Source organism: Hyla sarda, chromosome 13, assembly GCF_029499605.1.
Source record: "Hyla sarda isolate aHylSar1 chromosome 13, aHylSar1.hap1, whole genome shotgun sequence".
NCBI lineage: Eukaryota > Metazoa > Chordata > Amphibia > Anura > Hylidae > Hyla > Hyla sarda.
In genome coordinates, this window is record NC_079201.1 from 10,763,780 (window position 1) to 10,786,967 (window position 23,188).

The 23,188-nt window shown below is 42.3% G+C and overlaps 1 long non-coding RNA gene across 1 annotated transcript in view; it reads right to left on the reverse strand.

The window, feature by feature from the left end:
* The window catches only part of LOC130297553 (uncharacterized), an 83,888-nt gene that overhangs the window by 52,387 nt on the left and 8,313 nt on the right, over positions 1-23,188 (reverse strand). Inside the window, exon 2 of the long non-coding RNA XR_008849581.1 lies at positions 7,877-8,120. This is a non-coding gene — a long non-coding RNA (uncharacterized LOC130297553). The remainder of the gene's footprint in view (positions 1-7,876; positions 8,121-23,188) is intronic.

Below are 23,188 nucleotides of genomic sequence, written 5' to 3' on the forward strand. Positions count from 1 at the left end.
GCTTCATTGCTGAAAGCTAATTCTCACCAACATTCACAGTTGACATTTAAAGGGGTACTCCGGAAGTAAAAAAAAAAAAAATTTAAAATCTACTGGAGCCAGAAAGTTATACAGATTTGTAAATGACTTATATTTAAAGGAGATCTCAGGTATATAAATACGTATCCCCTTTCCTAAGGCTATGGCATAAGTGTCAGATCATAAGGGGTCCGCCCGCTAGGCCCACCTCCGATCTCCAGTATGGCGCCCCAGCTCTCCTCCTGAATGGGGCGTGTTCACCACTGCCTAAAGCGGCGGACAACATGACCCCTCAATACAGCTCTATGGGAGAGCTGGAGCGCTGCACTTGGGAACCGCCTGCTCTGCCATAAAGCTGCACTGAGGGGGCATGTTGGTCCCCATTTAGGAGGAGAGTTCGGAGGACCCCAGCGGTCAGACCCCCTCACAATCTAACACTTATCCTCTGTCCTTAGGATAAGCGATACGTTTTTCTATCCCAGAGTACTTCTTTAAAAATCTTAACCCTTCCAATACTATATATCTATCTCATCTCTATCTCATATCTATCTATCTATCTATCTCATATCTATCTATCTATCTATCTCATATCTATCCATCAATCTATCTCATCTCTATCTCATATCTATCTATCTATCTCATATCTATCTATCTCATATCTATCTCATATCTATCTATCTCATATCTATCTATCTATCTCATATCTATCTCATATCTATCTCATATCTATCTCATATCTATCCATCAATCTATCTCCTATCTATCTCATATCTATCTATCTATCTCATATCTATCTATCTCATATCGATCTATCTATCTCATATCTATCTATCTATCTCATATCTATCTATCTCATATCGATCTATCTATCTCATATCTATCTCATATCTATCTATCTCATATCCATCTATCTCATATCTATCTATCTATCTATCTCCTATCTATCTCATATCTATCTATCTAATATCTATCTATCTCATATCTATCTATCTATCTCATATCTATCTATCTCATATCTATCTATCTCATATCTATCTATCTCATATCTATCTATCTCATATCTATCTATCAATCTATCTCCTATCTATCTCATATCTATCTATCTCATATCTATCTATCTCATATCTATCTATCTCATATCTATCTATCTCATATCTATCTCATATCTATCTATCTCATATCTATCTATCTCATATCTATCTATCTATCTCATATCTATCTATCTCATATCTATCTATCTCATATCTATCTATCTCATATCTATCTCTCATATCTATCTCTCATATCTATCTCTCATATCTATCTCTCATATCTATCTATCTCATATCTATCTATCTCATATCTATCTATCTCATATCTATCTATCTCATATCTATCTATCTCTCATATCTATCTCTCATATCTATCTCTCATATCTATCTCTCATATCTATCTCTCATATCTATCTCTCATATCTATCTATCTCATATCTTTCTATCTATCTCATATCTATTTTATCTCTATCTCATATATATCTCATATCTATCTCATATATATCTCATATCTATCTATCTCATATCTATCTATCTATCTCACATCTATCTATCTATCTCATATCTATCTATCTATCTCATATCTATCTATCCATCTATCTATCTATCTCATATCTATCTATCTCATATCTATCTATCTCATATCTATCTATCTCATATCTATCTATCTCATATCTATCTATCTCATATCTATCTATCTCATATCTATCTATCTATCTATCTCATATCTATCTATCTCCCTCATATCTATCTATCTCATATCTATCTATCTCATATCTATCTTTCTATCTATCTCATATCTATCTATCTATCTATCTCATATCTATCTATCTCTCATATCTATCTATCTCTCATATCTATCTATCTCTCATATCTATCTATCTCCCTCATATCTATCTCATATCTATCTATCTCATATCTATCTATCTCATATCTATCTATCTCCTATCTATCTATCTTATATCTATGTATTTATTTGATCTTGTTACTAAGGATGTACTCGTCTCTATATTTTAGTTGTATTCTTTGATCTTCACTGATCGATCCACGATACTCATCTTTTCTCATCACATCTAATGTTAGAAATATGACCTGTCCTCCCATCTTTCTTGAGAACTCCCTTACTTAATAAGATATAAATGGGGGGTACTGAGAGAAGTCTTCTAGCTAAGGAACTCTCCTGAGAATCAATGTGACCGGCTTCTATATTCTAATCAGGAGTAATGATCCAAACATTCACAATGCAATCTGGCCATGTCCATTATTAACTCATAAATCATATTACTACCATCATTGATGACGGCTCTAATTGAAATCTCAAGAAAGTCTCATCTGACATTACAAGATATTAGCAGCGGTAATTAGAAATGACATTCATCCTAACACAATGTCCTACATTTTCAACACATTCTCCTTTCATTGTTTCCAGTTCCTCAGTGTAGATAAAAACGGACACGTAAAAAATAATTAATGAAATAAATTTAATAATATTAATAAAAATATGAAATAAAATAAATACATTATTTTTAAATATTAATTAAAGGGGTACTCTGCCCCTAGACATCTTATCCCCTATCCGAAGGATAGGGGGGTAAGATGTCTGATTGTGGCGTTCCCGCCGCCATGAACGGCTGTGGCACCCCAGACATCCGGTGCACAGAGCGAACTTCGGGACCCCCGCAATCTCCCTGCTGCACTGGGCGTTCGTTCAGAGCGTCGGATGCAGCGCCGGAGGCTTGTGACGTCATGGCTACGTCCTGCTCGTGCCGTCACAGCCACGCCCCCTCAATCCAAGTCTATGGGAGGGGGCATGATGCCCCCTCCCATAGACTTGCATTGAGGGGGCGTGGCCGTGACATCACGAGCCACCGGCGCTGCACCTGACACTCTGGACGAACGCCGGGTGCAGCAGGGGGATCGCGGGGGTACATATTTCAGCCAAAGGACTGTTAAATCTATCAGTGGATTTAGAGGTTGTTGCTGGGGCCATGTTAAATACAGCGGGGACGCACTTTCTAAACAATGTACGTGTTACGTATGTTGCACACAGGACTGATTCTAGCTTTTCTGGTGCCTTTAATGGGAAGGATCAGAAAATTTTGCTTGCAAAAAATCTACAGCATATAACAGTACCAGCCAACAGAACTGTATACCTCTATATTGTAGCCATACAGTTACCAAATAGTTAAAGAATTCCTAGTCCTGACTACCTTTTATTCCACATCTGTCTCCATTTGCAGGTCCTGGGGTCCATGGAACCAGTGGTGCGTAACATATGATGCCAGATGGAATAATTTTTGGCCACTTCATGGAACATGGCGCCCCTCAGCAACTCTTAAAACTACCGCCTGAGGCAAGATACTCTTCTCGCCTCATGACAGATACGGCCTTGGTTGCAGTGCTCAGGTCAGTGGGCCTGTAAAAGGGGAGGATGTTTTTTTTTCCGTTTAAACATGTGAAGTAGATTGTTAATGCACTTAAAGAATACTCCGCCCAAGCGGCGGGGGGTCTGTTCGGCCGCTGGCACCCCGAATTCTGAACATCATGTTCAAAAACCTGGGTTCGGGTGGCTGTGGTAGTGATGCCATGCCGCCTCCATTTGTGTCATTGTGAGAGGGCATGAGGACCGTCACGCCCCCTCCCATAGACATGAATGTAGGAGGTGTGGCTTGATGTCACAACCACGGCTGCAGGAACCCAGCGCTCTGAACATAATTTTAAGAACTCTAGGATAGCGGGAGTCCCAGACATCTCATCCCCTATTCAAAGGATACGATGTCTAGGGGTGGAGTACATGCTTTAAGGATTTTCCTGTTTAAAACAATTAAATTTTAGAATAATTATTGGTGTAATAGAAAGGGTTAATACTTCTGAACAAATACGTATCTGACAAGTAGAGTGCAGTTTGGCTATCTAGCACACAGTGGACTCTTCTCAGAAAGGTTATCGACTATGTTAAACTTTGATTTTCGAAAGAACATATATATTTTTGGTTAGGTTACAATATAACATTACGATTATTGGAAGTTGCCCTTGGCATTATGGTCGTTTGCCAATAAATGTTAAGAGAAACTGATTGGAGCATTAACCTACTTATACAGGTTAAACGTGTGGGTGATGCTGATTCTATCACAGGTTATCTTTTGAGATCGATTACGCCATTCCCGAGTAATGGATAAAACTCATAATATGTAAATGAGCTTCTTGGTGCACTATGGGTATTCCCCAGCCCCTTAGTGCAACGTTTTGCCGTGATCTACCATGTTCACCCATCAGATTTAATGTAAGTCACATGTATTTAAAAAATATATTCCGTGGCAAATAAATGCCAGTCTATATGACATCGTATTAGGTGTATGCTAGTGTGCGGTGTAATACACTGCTAAAAAAAATAAGGGGAAAACTAAGATAACACATCCTAGATCTGAATGAACTAATCGTATGAAATCCTTTCCTCTTTACATAGTTGAATGCGCTGACAACAAAATCACACAAAAATTATCAATGGAAATCAAATGTATCAACCCATGGAGGTCTGGATATGGAGTCACACTCAAAATCACAGTGGAAAACCCCACTACAGGCTGATCCAACTTTATGTAATGTCCTTAATACAAGTCACAATGAGGCTCAGTAGTGTGTGTGGCCTCCACGTGCCCTTATGACCTCCCTACAACGACTGGGCATGCTCCTGATGAGGGGGAGGATGGTCTCCTGAGGGATGTCATGCCCCTCTCATAGACTTGCATTGAGGGGGCGTGGCTGTGACCTCACCAGCTTCCACCCCGCATCTCCAGTCATCCGGCACAGAGCAAAGTTTGCTCGATGCACCGGATGTCCGAGATTGCGAGGGTCCCCAGTGGCAGGACCCCTGCGATCAGACTTCTTATCCCCTATCCTTTTGTTAGAGGATAAGATGTCTAGGGCCAGAGTACCCCTTTAACACCTTAACGACCATGGATGTAAATGTACGTCCTGGTGCGGAGGTACTTAGCACACCAGAACTTACATTTACATCCTGTGTATGACCGCAAGCATTGGAGCGGTGTTCGCGTCATACACTGCAGGTCCCGGCTGCTACCAGCAGCTGAGGGCCCGCTGGTGATGTCCGCCATTAATCCCTCAGATGCCGTGATCAATACAGATCACAGCATCTGCAGCAAAGCGCATGTTAAAACAGATGATCGGATCGCCGCAGGGATGCCGCAGGGATCCGATCATCTGTATTGGCGGACGGAGGTCCTCTCACCTGCCCCCGGCCATCTCCTCGGGTCTTCTGCTCTGGTCTGAGATCGAGTTGACCAGAGCAGAAGATAGCCGATAATACTGATCAGTGCTATGTCCTATGCATAGCACTGCACAGTATTAGCAATCAAACGATTTCTATAGATAGTCCCCTATGGGGACATAAAAAGTGTAAAAATTAAAATTAAAAAGTGAAAAATCCCCTCCCAAATAAAAACGAAAATTGTCCCTTTTTGCCATTTTACCCCAAAAAGCGTAATTTTTTTATAAACATATATGGTATTGCCGTGTGCATATATGTTTGAACTATCAAAATATAATGTTAATGATCCTGTACGGTGTAAATGTAAACATTTGACGATCAGACACATCATTCATTCATACAGCATTCATTTATTCATTCATTCATTTACTCATTCATTCATTCATTCAACATTACATTATGTATTAATATAAATCACATCAAATTACATTATCTTACCTGACTTCCAATGTTCCGATCTCTGCGGCTGCCCTCTTTTCCTGCACACACTCCCGATAATGGTCCCCTGCTTAAAAAAGATTTACCCAAATGTACCCGAATACCGAATGTATACGAAAAAATAAAAACCCACCCGAATACGAATGTATCCGAAAAAAATCAAACCCAGACACCCGAATACCGAATGTATCCGAAAAAATTATCCCACTGGACACCCGAATACCGAATGTATCCGAAAAAAAAATGAAACCTGGACACCCGAATACCGAATGTATCTGAAAATCAAAACTGAAAATATTACTGAATCGAAAATTTTATAAACAACGAAAAAAACTAAACGAAAAAAAACGAACTTTTTTCTTCTGCACATGTCTACTGGCTAGAACCTCCCCCTCACTACATGAAAAACCGGTCCAGTTCATTGACTTAGGGTTCGTCCGAATTCAAACCAAATTGATTAAAATCTCGAAATGATTCCACCCGGAGCCAGAACTCCGAAGAGAATGTGACAGCACTAAGGTCTGCTGGTGCCCTCAAGAGGACGGCAGAGATCACTGAATTCAGCTTTTTATTTATTTATTTTTTACTGTAAAAAGTACATTTCAGGCCAAACCTGCCAAAAGAGAAGGTCTGAGGGTCTGATATTGAGGGGAGATAAATAAATAAATATATAAATAAAATCCATACATGCACAAATAAATTAAATAAATACATAAATAAACACATTAATTGATTAAATAACTAAATAAATACATAAATAAAATAAACACATTACATAAATAGGTGCGTAAAATAAATGAACACATTAAATAGATAAATAAATAAATAAAGAAATAAATAGCTAAAACATTTATTTCCTTACAGTGAACAGATAACTAATGGTACAAAATTATTTTTTTGTGATTTTTTATTTTCTCATTAATTAAATAGACAGATAAATAAATAAGAATGTTAGGAGTCGTGCCGCGGTCAGACATGCTGGCCGCGGACACACTTCTTTCCCACTGCCCGGCGCGGTCTGCGCTGCGATTCGCATCCTGCTATGTGATCGAGCCCAGCCCACTGCCTGCTACCTTCCCTGCCATCCCCGGGCCTCCTCTGTTCTTCCTGCCTGCCGGCGTATGCATCCCCGCCTCCTTGGGCGCGTGCGCCAGCTCACTGAAATTTAAAGGGCTAGTATGCCACTTATTGGTCCTTGTTGTTTCCTGCCCCTTTATATGTCTGAACTTCCTTTAATCCCTGCTGGATTTTTGTGCCTTGCTGCCTTAGAGAAAGCGTACCTCCTGTGTGTTCTGCTATTCCGTGTACCAGTTCCTAGGGATCGACTGATATTGGGGCCGGATACCGATAATGTGTCACCTTTCAGGCCGATAGCTGATAACTTATACCTATATTCCGGTATAAGTTATCAGCTATTTCAACCTCCCCCCCCCCCCCAGGCAGGGCAGAAGCCATTGCAGATCAATGATTTAAAGCGGCTTTTGCTATGTCAGAGGCTGCCGCCACCACTCGCTTCTCTCCCCCTGCCTGTCCTGAGTCTAACCACCACAGTTGCCCCATTGCCTCCCCCCCCCCATCCTCTGCCCACATACCGCCGCCGCCCCATCGCCTCCCCCCATCCCCGGTGTTATAATTACCTGTTCCCGGGGGTCCGCGATCCTTCTGGTTACGTCGGTGTCCTGCGCTGTCACTGTGCGCACTGACGGTGACGTCGCATTGGGGATGTCAATCGTCATTACGCAGCGCAGCGCACAGCAATAGCGCAGGAGCCAGAAGGATCGTGGACCCCCGGGAAAAGGTAATTATAACAGCGGGGATGGGGGGGATCGATGGGGCGGCGACGGTATGTGGGCAGAGGATGGGGGGGAGGCGATGGGGCAACGGCAGCGGCGGTATGTGGGCAGAGGATGGGGGGAGGCAATGGGGCAGCGGCAGCGATGGTAGTCTCTGGCCGGGGGGTGGGGGTGGCATAGTAATTGCCGATACCGATAATGTCCAAAATCGCGATTTTGTCCAAAATCGCCAAACCGATAATTGGTCGATCCCTACCAGTTCCTTCAGCTCCGTTCCCTGACCATGCTCCAGTGCCGCCTGTCCTTACCTTTCAGCCTGTCCCCGACTACGAGTTGTCTCATCCTTCTTGTACCACATAACACCTCGGCAGCCTGTGTGGACGAATCTTATCAGGGGTAACGACCTGGGTGCCGCCTGCCACTGCAAGTCCATATCGTTTTACGGCAGGCTCTGGAGAAAACCAGCGACATTTTAGACTCTGCTCCCTGGTATGGCCCCCATCCACACAGGTATGCCATCATCCACACAGGTTCAGCGGATCCACTTCCCCACTGCCGTCACAAAAAACATAAATAAGTGTATACATAAAATAAATAAACACATTAAAGAAATAGATAAAATACATGCATACATAAATAAATTAAATAAATACATAAACACATTAATTAAATAAATAAATATATAAATAAAATAAATAAATAAAAACTTTAAATAAGTGCATACCTAAATAAATGTATAAATACATACACACATTAATTAAATATATAACTAAAATAAAAACTTTAAATAAATAAGTGCATACATAAAATAAATGAACACATTAATTAAATAAATAAATAAATAGATAAATTAAAACATTTATTTCCTTACAGTGAACAGATTACTAATGGTACAAAAAGACTTTTTTGTCATTTTTGTTTGATGTTCTCGCCCCTGATATTGTGTTAAAAGCCCGGTATTGCGTGTTTTGCTCATCAGCATTCTACCTGATCGCTGTGCCATTTTATTCGGATTTCAGCTCCGGCAGATTTAAGATACCCAGCAATTTTAGATTTCCAGTATTGTCTGTGTATCTGTTATTGTAAAAAGTCAAACACCTACACAGCTTCCTCAACATAAATAATTTATATGTAACCCACATGCAGCCCTGGGGGAGCGGGGGAGAATAGCAAGAAGCCACTGATATATATATATAAATTTTTTTTTTTACTTCTGGTTTCTTGAGTTATATCTATTTTTACTGCTGCTTGTTCCATTCCGGGGACCGGTGGCTGGTGACAGTACTGAGACTTCGGCTTTATTAGAAAGGAAAGATAATCAATTTCTGCAGATGCCGCCTGAATCTCTCGATGACTCCACACATCTCCGTCCTAAGGAGAATCCACTGAGCTTTGAGTCATTTTTTTTTTCTTATTTGCTAAGAGTACACATCTTTCTAATATCGTAGCACTTTTTTTTTTTTGTATAAAATGAAATAAAGAATTCAAGAATATACTTGATGTAACAATAAAGATGAGGCTTACAAAGGGCGAAGCGAATGAAGAGGTGACCTGTGAAATACTAGACTCCGAAATGACTGGAAATACTTTTAGGGTACATAGAATTCAAATATTTTTTTTATTTTTTTTATAATGTGTATACTGTAGGAGGTGTATACCAGGAGCTCTGGCCGTCTTCTTACATGACAGTGGGCTCAGCCTATCACCGGCTGGCGCGGGACATCGCTGCGGCTGGTGATACACCGACGGCTGTGCTGCGTCCCCGTCCCCAGGAAGTGGAATGAGGTCAGCACTGCCGGCCCGTGAGGCCTGTGCCGGACCAACGGGGGCTCGTAGGAAGGTATGTATGAGTTTTTTTTTTTTTTTTAGGCACGGGCATAAATAAGTGTTCCACTACAGTTGTCCTTTAAAGGGGTACTCAACTGCCCCAGCGTTTGGAACGCTGGGTGCGGGCTGCGCAGGTTGTGCCCCCATGATGTCATAACATGCCCCCTCAATGCAAGTCTATGGGAGGGGGCGTGCCACGCCCCCTCCCATAGACTTGCATTGAGGGGGCGTGTCATGACATCACAGGGGCGTGGTCGTGACATCACAGCCCGCACCCAGCATTCGGAATAAAATGTTCAGAACGCTGGGAAAGTGGAGTACCCCTTTAAAGGGGTTATCCAGGAATAGATAAACAGATCTAATTTCTTCCAAAAACACCTCCACGTCTGTCCCCAGGTTGGCTGTGGTTTTAAAACTTGGCTCTGTTCACTTCAATGGAACTGAGCTGCAGAACCACACCCAACCTGGAGACAGACAGGGAGCGGTGTTTTTCAATTCCTGGATTACCCCTTTAACAATTACAATGGTAGACATGGATCTCTACATTGCAAACACTGTCCCTTAGTGTTATTTAAGCTGATGAGAGAAGCAGACTCAAGATGGGACTGCAAGGAGGCAGGTTATGTAGCCGTTATCTGCAGTCATCTTGTGGAGGGCCCAATCAGCCTCCCTAGAGGACCAGCACAGACAGGACCAGATATCCTGTGATATTCGTTGTCCGCGGGATCTGAAGGGTTAATGCCGGACATTGGTGCGATCACGGATGTCCAGCGTTAGCGGTGAGTCCTGGCTGTTGATAACATTTTTTTTTTTTTAAATCAACTGGTGCCATATAGTTAAACAAATTACGTCTATTTAAAAATCTTAACCCTTCCAGTACTCATCAGCTGCTGTATGCTCCACAGGAAGTTGTGTAGTTCTTTCCAGTCTTACCACAGTGCTCTCTGCTGACACCTCTGTTCATGTCAGGAACTGTCCAAATCCCCATAGCAAACCTCTCCTGCTCTGGACAGTTCCTGACACTGACAGAGGTGTCAGCAGAGAGCACTGTGATCAGACAGAAAAGGAATTAAAAAAGAAAATAACTTCCTGTGGAGCATATAGCCGCTTATAAGTCCTGGAAGGATTAAGATATTTAAATAGAAGTAATTTACAAATTTATTTAACTGGCACCAGTTGATTTAACCCCTTAATGACCCTTGACGTACGCGTACGTCATGACACCCTGGTACTTAAGGACCCATGACGTACGGGTACGTCATGGAGAATTCCGGCTCCTGCCGCGTGCCGGGCGGGGATCGGACCAGGATGCCTGCTGAAATCGTTCAGCAGGCATGCCGTGCAAACGCCCAGGGGGGGTCATCAGGGGTCATGTTGGCGATCGTGGCAAATCGCAAGTGAATTCACACTTGCGATTTGCGCGATTCCGTGTCATTACGGGTCTATAGTGACCCGGTGACCCGGAATATAAGGGGGATCACGGTTTTCTAAGACACCCACCATCCCCCTGAAGCAATAGGAGTGAGGTGGCAGGGGTGCCACCCCTCCTATCCCTGCTATTGGTGGTCTAGACGCGACCACCAATAGCAGATCAGGGGCGGGGGGGTTAACTTTCGTTTTCCCTGTCCTGCCCACCCACAATAGGCGGGGCAGGACGGGGAAACGACGGGGACCGGCGCCGAAGATCCACTTACCGATCCGGCTGGGCGTCGGAGGATGTGGGCGACGGAGATCGGCTGGCGGCGATGACGTGCGGCTAGATCAGACGGAAGCCGGTGAGTTGCCTAGCAACATCTGGAGGGTACAGTTTGAGACCATTACACAGTGGTCTCTAACTGTAGCCCTCCAGATGTTGCAAAACTAAAACTCCCAGCATGCCCAGACAGCTGTTTGGGCATGCTGGAATATGTAGTTTTGCAACAGCTGGAGGGCTACAGTTAGAGACCACTATATAGTGGTTCCTAAACTGTAGCCCTCCAGATCTTGCAAAACTACAACTCCTAGCATGCCCAAACAACTGTTTGCTGTCTGGGCATGTTGGGAATTGTAGTTTTGCAACAGCTGGAGGACCACAGTTTGGAGATCACTTTGCAAAGTTCTCTAAAACTGTAGCCCTCCCAGATGTTGCAAAACTGCAAATCCCAGCATGCCCAAACAGCAAACAGCTGTCTCGGCATGCTGGGAGTTGTAGTTGCGTACCTCCAGCTATTGCATAACTACATCTCCCAGCATGCCCTTCGGCGATCAGTACATGCTGGGAGTTGTAGTTTTGCAACAGCTGGAGGCACCCAGGTTGGAAAATACTTAGTTAGGTAACAGAACCTAACTGAAGGTTTTCCAACCAGTGTGTCTCCAGCTGTTGCAAAAGTACAACTCCCAGCATGCACGGTCTGTCAGTACATGCTGGGAGTTGTAGTTTTGAAACAGCTGGAGGTTTGCCCCCCCCCCCCCCCCCCCCCCATGTGAACGCACAGGGTACATTTTTCACCGCAGCGCAAACTCCTAGCAGGAAACTCACTGTAACACGCCAGTGTGAATGTACCCTAAAAACACTACACTAACACATAATAAAGAGTAAAACACTACATATACACCCCCATACACTGCCCCCCCCCCCCCCCAATAAAAATTTAAAACGTATTGTATGGCAGTGTTTCCAAAACAGAGCCTCCAGCTGTTGCAAAACAACAACTCCCAGCATTTCCAGACAGCCACTGACTGTCCAGGCATGCTGGGAATTTAGCAACAGCTGGAGGCACCCTGTTTGGGAATCACTGACATAGAATACCCCTATGTCCACCCCTATGCAATCCCTAATTTAGTCCTCAAATGCACATGGCGCTCTCTCACTTCGGAGCCCTGTCGTATTTCAAGGAAACAGTTTAGGGTCACATATGGGGTGTCTCCGTACTTGGGAAAAATTGCACTACAAATTTTGGGGGCTTTTTCTCCTTTTACCCCTTATGAAAAGGAAAAGCTGGGGGCTACACCAGCTTGTTAGTGTAAAAAAAGAAAAAATTTTACACTAACATGCTGGTGTTGTCCTTTACTTTTTATTTTCACAAGCGTTAAAAGGAAAAAAAGACCCCCAAAATTTGTAACGCAATTTCTCCTGAGTACGGAAATACCCCATATGTGGGCGTGAAATGCTCTGCGGACGCACAACAAGGCTCAGGAGTGAGAGCGCACTATGTACATTTGAGGCCTAAATTGGTGATTTGCACAGGGGTGGCTGATTTTACAGCGGTTCTGACATAAACGCAAAAAAATAAATACCCACATGAGACCCCATTTTGGAAACTACACCCCTCACGGAATGTAACAAGGGGTACAGTGAGCATTTATGCCCCACAGGTGTCTGACAGATTTTTGGAACAGTGGTCCGTGAAAATAAAAAATTTAATTTTTCATTTGCACAGCCCACTGTTCCAAAGATCTGTCAAACGCCAGTGGGGTGTAAATACTCACTGCACCACTTATTTCATTCCGTGAGGGGTGTAGTTTCCAAAATAGGGTCACATGTGGGGGGGTCCACTGTTCTGGCACCACGGGGGGCTTTGTAAACGCACATGGCCCCTGACTTCCGTTCCAAACAATTTTTTTTGCCAAAAGCTCAATGGCACTACTTCTCTTCTGAGCATTGTAGTGCGCCAGCAGAGCACTTGATGTCCACACATGGGGTATTTCCATACTCAGAAGTGATGGGGTTTCAAATGTTGGGGGGCATTTTGTCCTATTACCCCTTGTAAAAATTTAAAATTTGAGGGAAAACTAGCATTTTAGTGGGGAAAAAAATCATTTACACATCCAACTTTTACGAAAAGTCGTCAAACACCTGTGGGGTGTTAAGGCTCACTGGACCCCTTGTTATGTGCCTTGAGGGGTGTAGTTTCCAAAATAGTATGCCATGTGTTTGTTTGTTTTTTGCTGTCCTGGAACCATAGGGGCTTCCTAAATGTGACATGCCCCCCAAAAACCATTTCAGAAAAACTCACTCTCCAAAATCCCACTGTTGCTCCTTCCCTTCTGAGCCCTCTACTGCGCCCGCCGAACACTTTACATAGACATATGAGGTATTTCCTTACTTGAGAGAAATTGGGTTACACATTTTAGGAAGATTTCTCTCCTTTTACCCCTTGTAAAAATTCAATAACTGGGTCTACAAGAACGTGCAAGTGTAAAAAAATTAAGATTTTGAATTTTCTCCTTCAATTTGCTGCTATTCCTGTGAAACACCTAAAGGGTTAACAAACCTTTTGAATGCCATTCTGAATGCTTTTGGGGTGCAGTTTTTATAATGGGGTCATTTGTGGGGTATGTCTAATAAGAAGGCCCTTCAAATCCACTTCAAACCTGAACTGGTCCCTGAAAAATTTCGATTTTGAAAATTTTGTGAAAAATTGGAAAATTGCTGCTGAACTTTGAAGCCCTCTGGTGTCTTCCAAAGGTAAAAACTCATAAATTTTATGATGGAAACATAAAGTAGACATGTTGTATATGTGAATCAATATATAATTTATTTGGAATATTCATTTTCCTTGTAAGCAGAGAGCTTCAAAGTAAAAAAATGGAAATTTTCAATTTTTTCATCAAATTTTAGAATTTTTCACCAAGAAATGATGCAAGTATCGACAAAATTTTACCACTAACATAAAGTAGAATATGGCACGAAAAAACTATCTCGGAATCAGAATGTAAGGTAAAAGCATTCCAGAGTTATTTAATGCTTAAATTGACAGTGGTCAGATGTGCAAAAAATGGCCGGGTCCTACAGTGGAAATTGGGTCCTTAAGGGGTTAAAAAAAATATATTTTCCAGTGGAGTACCCCTTTAAGGACCTGCATTGATACAGTATATTAACCATGTAGATAAATGCAATTAGTGGACAAAACACAACAACTGCTCCTAATATGACTGTATTTAGCGCTCTCCCCCATTCTATCATTCCGTAGATGTTTTTATGCTACAATATATCATTCTTTCTTGCAGAACTCACCAGGGGGGTTAGGTTTATTTTTTAATTTGGTAAAAGATGAATGATTAAGATTTCTGCTTCATTGGCTTAATAAGCAAACTACCCAAATGTCAGAGGGAGAGCTAGTTATAATGTATCAGGAAACATAGGAAACAAATAGGTGAATGAAATATTTGTCAATAGAAATCAGTTCAGAATGTCACATTGATTTATTTAGATTTAATGAGCCAAATGGAATTAACAATGGAAAGTCACAATGCCGTATTTACGGGACGCCATTCCATGAGCCCAGAAGACGATGTCAAAGGATACTTAGTCTATATATTCAAAATATTTCTCTCTTGAGGTTGTGCATCAGGTTTACCAAAAATGTTATGGCTTATACTGTTCTATAGACCCCCATTTTCTTTTCTTTAAAGGGGTACTCCGCTGCTCAGCGTTTGGAACAAACTGTTCCGAACGCTAGAGCCGGCGCCCCGAGCTTGTGATGTCATAGCCCCGCCCCTTCATGATGTCACACCCCGTCCCCTCAATGCAAGTCTATGGAAGGGGCGTGACGACTGTCACGCCCCCTCCCATAGACTTGCATTGAGGGGGCGGGGTGTGAAATCATGAGGGGTGGGGCTATGGCGTCACGAGCTCCTGGCGCCGGCTCCAGCATTCGGAACAGTTTGTTCCAAACGCTGAGCAGCGGAGTACCCCTTTAAGGCAACATTTATGACTGAAGCTGCTCTTGGTTGCAAATACCAGTCGGAACCTGCACCTCATGTATGCCATGGGACCATAAGGTGTTCATGGCACCAATTTGCCGGACATGAAAATATATATATATATATATATATATATATATATATATATATATATATATATATATATATTGTATATGGTGTTATTTAGTAGTGTTGAGCACGAATATCCGTTATGCAAATTTTTATCGCGAATTTCAGCACTTCGCGATTTCACGAATATTTGGAATAGATTGCTATATATTCGTAATGACGAATATATATATATTTTTTTTCACATGCAAATTTTTATGCGAATTTTCAAAAATGGTGAACGAACATGGCGAATATGCGAATTTCGCAAGCATAGGACGAATAATCGTCAATATCGAAATATCGCAAATTCGAATATTGCCCCTGCTGCTCATCACTATTTTTTAGACTTTGACTTCACGCTATCACAGGCTTTCACGCAATACATAGGCTAGACACACATTCAAAAACACTTAAAATGGTTCCACATGACCTGAATGACAGGGGGGCTTAGAGCCCACAGAAGACACAGAATTAATACATTTGCATATGGACAAAAAAGCGCATAATTTCAGATGAATCAGTCCATTTTTGTCCTCCAAAGTATAGAGGACGAGTGTCAGATTGCGGAAAATCCAATCGCTGGGACCCCCTCTAGCGCCCAGCTCTCCCGGTGGTCAGTTTGCGCTCTCTATGTATATCTATGGGAGAGCTGGAGATACAGGTGTACAGTGCTTCGGCTCTCCCATAGAGATGCATGGAGGGCACGTGCCAACCACTGCTCCGTGCATGGGGAAAACCAGAGTGCCATGCAGGGGATCACAGTGGGTACCAATGGTCGGACCTACAGCAATCTGACACTTATTCCATCAACTGGTGCCCGAAAGATAAACAGATTTGTAGATTACTTCTATTAAAAAAATCTTAATCCTTCCAGTACTTATCAGCTGCTGTATACAACAGAGGAAATTCTTTATTTTTTCTTTTTTTTTTCTTTCCAGTCTGACCACAGTGCTCTCTGCTGACACCTCTGTCCATTTTAGGAACTGTCCAGAGTGGGAGCAAATCCCCATAGCAAACCTCTCCTGCTCTGGACAGTTCCTAAAATGGACAGAGGTGCCAGCAGAGAGCACTGTGGTCAGACAGAAATTCAAAAAGAAAAGAACTTCCAAACTAACTTTTCACAGATGCAGATTTTCCCCTGTAGATTACAAATGATCGCAGAAACAATGGACATGCTGTGAATTTAACATTTGCATGAAAACCAATTTCCGCTCAGATTCTTTTCCTTTACGAGGAGGGAATTTGTTACAACACCATCCACTTTGCAGCTTCTGTAATTTGCTTGGATTTTCTGTCAATGAGCAGCAGTCCTAGGAGAGCAGAAGAGTGACAATACGGGCTGCTGATTGGCTGCGGCAGTCATGTGACCTCTGCCCATGACTGGTCTGCTGACCAGAGACAGAGTGGGGGATCAGTGCAAGGTAACAGTTTATTTTAATTAATTTGGAGTCATAAAAAAAAAGACCCTCCCCACAGGGGCACTCTTAATGGTTCAGTGCTTGTTGCAATGATAAATACATGCACTTTCATTAAAGGGGTACTCCGCCCCTAGACATCTTATCCCCTATCCAAAGGATAGGAGATAATATGTGTGATTGCGGGGATCCAGATGCTGGGACCCCCCAAGATCTCCCTGCAGTACCCGGCGTTTGTTTAGAATGGGCCCCTCATGCCGTCACGCCATGCCCCCTCAATGCAACTCTATGGATGGGAACGTCACGAGGGGGACGTGACGTCACGAGCCTCCGGCGCTGCATCGTTAGTCATCCGTGCACTGGATGACTGGGGTGCCGCAGCAGAGATTGCGGGGGTCCCACGATCAGACATCTTATTCCCTATCCTTTGGATAGGGGATAAGATGTCTAGTGGGGGAGTACCCTTTAACCCCTTAAGGACGCAGGACGTAAATGTACGTCCTGGTGAGGTGGTACTTAACGCACCAGGACGTACATTTACGTCCTAAGCATAACCGCGGGCATCGGAGCGATGCCCGTGTCATGCGCGGCTGATCCCGGCTGCTGATCGCAGCCAGGGACCCGCCGGCAATGGCCGACGCCCGCGATCTCGCGGGCGTCCGCCATTAACCCCTCAGGTGCCGGGATCAATACAGATCCCGGCATCTGCGGCAGTACGCGATTTAAATGAACGATCGGATCGCCCGCAGCGATGCTGCGGGGATCCGATCATTCATAACGCCGCACGGAGGTCCCCTCTCCTTCCTCCGTGCGGCTCCCGGCGTCTCCTGCTCTGGTCTGTGATCGAGCAGACCAGAGCAGAAGATGACCGAAAACACTGATCTGTTCTATGTCCTATACATAGAACAGATCAGTATTAGCAATCATGGTATTGCTATGAATAGTCCCCTATGGGGACTATTCAAGTGTAAAAAAAAATGTAAAAGTAAAAGTAAAAAAAAAGTGAAAAATCCCCTCCCCCAATAAAAAAGTAAAACGTCCGTTTTTCCTATTTTACCCCCAAAAAGCGTAAAAAACATTTTCTATAGACATATTTGGTATCGCCGCGTGCGTAAATGTCCGAACTATTAAAATAAAATGTTAATGATCCCGTACGGTGAACGGCGTGAACGAAAATAAATAAAAAAAAGTCCAAAATTCCTACTTTTTTAATACATTTTATTAAAAAAAAAATTATAAAAAGTGTATTAAAAGTTTTTTATATGCAAATGTAGTATCAAAAAAAAGTACAGATCATGGCGCAAAAAATGAGCCCCCATACCGCCGCTTATACGAAAAAATAAAAAAGTTAGAGGTCATCAAATTAAAGGGATTATAAACGTACTAATTTGGTTAAAAAGTTTGTGATTTTTTTTAAGCGCAACAATAATATAAAAGTATATAATAATGGGTATCATTTTAATCGTATTGACCCTAAGAATAAAGAACACATGTAATTTTTTCCATAAATTGTACGGCGTGAAAACAAAACCTTCCAAAATTAGCAAAATTGCGTTTTTCGTTTTAATTTCCCCACAAAAATAGTGTTTTTTGGTTGCGCCATACACTTTATGGTATAATGAGTGATGTCATTACAAAGGACAACTGGTCACACAAAAAACAAGCCCTCATACTAGTCTGTGGATGAAAATATAAAAGAGTTATGATTTTTAGAAGGCGAGGAGGAAAAAATGAAAACGTAAAAATTAAATTGTCTGAGTCCTTAAGGCCAAAATGGGCTGAGTCCTTAAGGGGTTAAAGGGCTACTCCGGTGGAAAGCTTTTTTTTTTTTTTTTAAATCAACTGGTGCCAGAAAGTTAAACAGATTTGTAAATTACTTCTATTAAAAAATCTTAATCCTTCCAATACTTATTAGCTGCTGAATACTACAGAGGAAATGGTTTTCTTTTTGAAACACAGAGCTCTCTGCTGACATCACGATCACAGTGCTCTCTGCTGACATCTCTGTCCATTTTAGGAACTGTCCAGAGCAGCATATGTTTGCTATGGGGGATTTTCTCCTACTCTGGACTTTTCTTAAAATGGACAGAGATGTCAGCAGAGAGCACTGTGGTCATGATGTCAGCAGAGAGCTCTGTGTTCCAAAAAGAAAATAATTTCCTCTGTAGTATTCAGCAGCTAATCAGTACTGGAAGGATTAAGATCTTTTAATAGAAGTAATTTACAAATCTGTTTAACTTTCCGACACCAGTTGATTAAAAAAAAAAAAAAAAAGTTTTCCACCGGAGTACCCCTTTAACTGTGAATTCCAAGGAGCTGCTGGATGTTACAACAACATATGTAAATATATTAAAAATTCAACGAATTAGAGGAAAACAAGGATAAAAATCAGGCTGGAGAATGCTCGTAGGAAAATAGAGAAATCATAAATGATAAAACAGAGAAGAACTTAAGAAGAAAATCCCATCAATAACCAAGACCTTGTTGATGGTATCAGCTACACCATAGAGTCTTCAGTGCTGGAGGCAAATACAGAAGGGTCTAAAGATCAACAGAAATATTATAAGAATAAAACAAGAGAAGGCAACAAGAAATCGCACCCACCAGTCAGGAGATCCAGGTGTGGAAGACTTTATTCCATGTGAATACGGCGCAGCATACAATGAAACAAAGTTCCAGAAGCGGGGAGGGGGAGTGGACGCTCTCAGGAGACAGGGGCACACCACAGGGTGGCGACTAGTTTCGCGTCACAGTCGGACGCTTCTTCCGGCCAAGTGTGTACGCCTCCTCCCTGTGGTAGTAACACTTATGTACATAGGAAAGCGGAAATGAATAGTGCAATACATCACAAAACAATAATCAATAAGGTGAGACATATATGAAATAACTATAAAAGTTTAAAACCACTAGAGAAGAGGAGAACATTAGACTCACAAGAATGATGATGAATCATTACATTCGTTAAAGGGGTACTCCGCTGCTCAGAGTTTGGAAAAAACTGTTCCGAACGCTGGAGCCGGCGGCGGGAGCTCATGACGTCATAGCCCTGCCCCTATCATGATTCGTTTAGAGTGTTGGGTGCAGCGCCGGAGGCTCGTAACATCACGTCCTGCTCGTGCTGTCATGCCCCCTCCCACAGACTTGCATTGAGGGGGCGTGGCAGTGATGTCATGAGTGGGGTGTGACCGTGACATCACGAGCCTTCGCCCCACATCGCCAGTCATCTGGCACGGAGCGAAGTTCGCTCTGTGTACCAGATGTCTGTGGTGCCGCAGCTGAGATCGCGGGGGGTCTGTCTAACTGCTCTCTGATGACTCACGTCCCGGGAGCTGTGCAGTTCCTATGGGGATATTCTCCCATCATGCACAGCTCCCGGGATGTGACATCATCATTGAGCAGTTAGACAGAAAACTTCAGAAGCTAATAACTATTGGAAGGATTAAGATTTTTTAATAGAAGTAATTTACAAATCTGTTTACCTTTCCGGAGCCAGTTGATATATATATATAAAAAAAGGTTTTTCCTGGAATACCCCCTTAAGATGGATCCAAACAACACATAAGAGTACCATGATGTCTGAGCCTTACTAAACTAAGCCTAAAATTCCACTAAACCCAATTGACCAGACTTAATATATGTAATTTTTGGCTATTTATCTAGCCTATCCAGATAAATATCCTTCAACAAAAGACAAGAAATTGTGTAATTTACATAAAGCGTACACTTCTCAGTTAATATACTTATAATAACGTGCTACATTTGGTTGCTCATTAAAATCATAAACTATGGAAATATATTTATTTCTGCCTATAAAGTGGATTTTGTATGATTTTTTTCCCGGGGATAAAATTGGAAGCTATTTTACATTAAGTACAATTTACAGCATCTAAAGTATCTTCAATCTGCATAGAAGTGAACCTAATTACGGACACTTAAACATAACTGCGTCATTTATATTTACTTGAAAAAGTCAATAACTTGAACAAAGTTTACTTAGCACATTTTTCTTAGCTGTAGTGGTGGTGGTGGGGGGAGGGGATGCAGTTTTCTCAGTAATAGGGAGGTACAGGATGGCTGTAATGATATCCTTCTTATATGTATACTGATTGACAAATAAAAATTAATAATGCACTGAGTAGGAGTTGCTGGAATGAAATGAAACTCTGTATAAGCTGAAAGAATGATTATGGCACTCACCGGTGTGGAACAGTGACTCTTTGTTGGTGACAACCGGCAGACTACAGCATAGGGATGAGGGACGCCGCTCGCGGCGTCCCTCATCCCTATGCTGTAGTCATTCGGATGTCACCAATAGTCACCGTTCCTTCATCACCGGTGAGTGCCATTGTCATTCTTTCTGCTTGTATTCCTTGCTTGTTTTCTGGATTGAGCACCCCGGTGGATTGATTATGGGCTAAGTGTCCATTAATGCTTCATACCTGCGAAGCGGGATTATCACAGGCGCTATGCCAAACACTCTGCCTACTGCACCTTGCAAATTAAACTTTGTGTATGTGAGTAATGACTCTTTTTGACTACTCTACTGCTTAGTGTTCCTGTACTCCGCTATTTCCTGGTACCGACTTCGGCTTAACTGACATTGAATTGACCGTGTGTGTGTGTCTTATTGTATCTGTTAGTTTGTGTGCCTTCAGCTGTTTCCCGACTCCAACTGAATTTGTATTTTATTATTTTGACAACGCTGCCCTAGCACTTAGCAGGGAGGGTTTGTCATTGTGGTTATCGATCTGTCAATTTGGGCGGATAGGCAATAGGTAGGGACAGTGGCTGTGGGTGAGTTAGGGCTTCACTGTTCCCCGCCCATACGTGACAGTGTGTGACCGTAATGATGATGTATGTAAGTGATTACAATATTAGCGATAAGTTTATTGGGGAAAACTGTACAATCGAAAGAACTGAAGTACCTTGTTGGGTGCCTCAAGCCTGGATACAAGATAAGATACGGTTAGGCATGGAGATGTACAGATTCCATATGCCATCCTGCAGCCCATTTACCCACAGGTGTTACAGTTGGGCTTGTAGATCTAGAACACTTGTAGGTTGCCTATGATGGCATCACAGCTGGTATCATAAATGTTCAATTGGCGATGAATCTGGTGACCGGGCAGCCAAGGAAGTGTTGGTGGAGACATTCCTAGGAAACCCTTGCTGTGTGGGTGGCCGTTATCCTACTAAAAGATGCCATTAGAGGAAACGCACGTGGTCGGAGGATGTCCTGCACATATGGCTAAGCTGGTAGTGTCCCTCCTATCACTACTAGGGGTGACCCACTGTCATATGCAATGGCTCCCCAGATCATCAGACCAGCAGGGGCAGTGGGTTGCTCCACAGCAAAGACGGGATTGAAATGTTTGCCATAAGGCCTCCATACTTAAACCTGACCATCGCCAAATCCCCAAATGAACCTGGATTCAGTCTAAAGGTCATATGGTTCCAGTCCACAGCCGTTCAGAGAACATGGTTATTTTTGAGGATGTGTTATAGGAGATCCATTATGTAGGTTTAGAGCAACTGGTGGTCTGGACTGGTTGTATATCTGGTTTTTGAGAATCCAAAGGGGCCAGTATACGCACAGGCTCTTGTATGTAGACTATTGCTTGTTTGATGTGTAGTGAGTACAGTTTTTTGTGGTGTTGCCACTGCAGTTTTTGAGCCAACGCCAGAAGAGTATATACGAAAGGAATGGGAAATATAAAGGAAGGACCAAAAAACATCAGAAAAAAAATGTGTGGAAACCTAAGGATCAACAACCTTTTAATCTTCTGTATCTTTACTGTCCAGAGGTTTCAGATCACTATAAGTACAATTATATATATATATATATATATATATATATATATATATATATATATATATATATAAAAATAAAACTCAAAGTGTGTGTCCATGTATGTATGTTCAATGCTTCTAAATAGTTGGAGATATTTCGATAAAACTTTGTATACATGTTACTTATATGTCAATTAAGAAAATTGTAGAGGGAAATAAACCCTAACTCACCCTCTTATGTGAGGGTGGGTGTTTATATCTAAAATCCAAGTACAAAATACACTTGTTTCGTGTATTGTTATTGCATTTCTTTGTTGAGTTGTTTATTGTAAAAAAAAAAAAAAAAAAAGCAAAAATAAACACTAAAAAAGTCCCATGCAAGTGTATAATACTTCCTGTATATCTCCTGATCGCATCACTCTTGGGCTGCAGAGATTGCCCGGGACTTTTAAACATTCTGATAACTGTCTGGCAGACAGGTGAAGAAAATAGTTAGTGCAGGGGAAGGGATATGAGGACAGAATATGAGGAATGGCATAGGAGGTTGGGATATGGGGAGGGACGATTAGGTCGGGATATGAGGAAGGGACAAGAGGACAGGATATGAGGTTGGGGTATGAGGACGGGATATAAGGACAGGATACAAGGACGGGACATAAGGTTGTTATATGAGGTCATGATGATGATGTGGGGATATGAGGATGAGAGTGCCATTGTTGCTTTTCCACTCCCACAAGGGTTAGGTAAGAAGATTGGGCAATGTCGGGTACTCTTTTAGTTATGCATGTATTT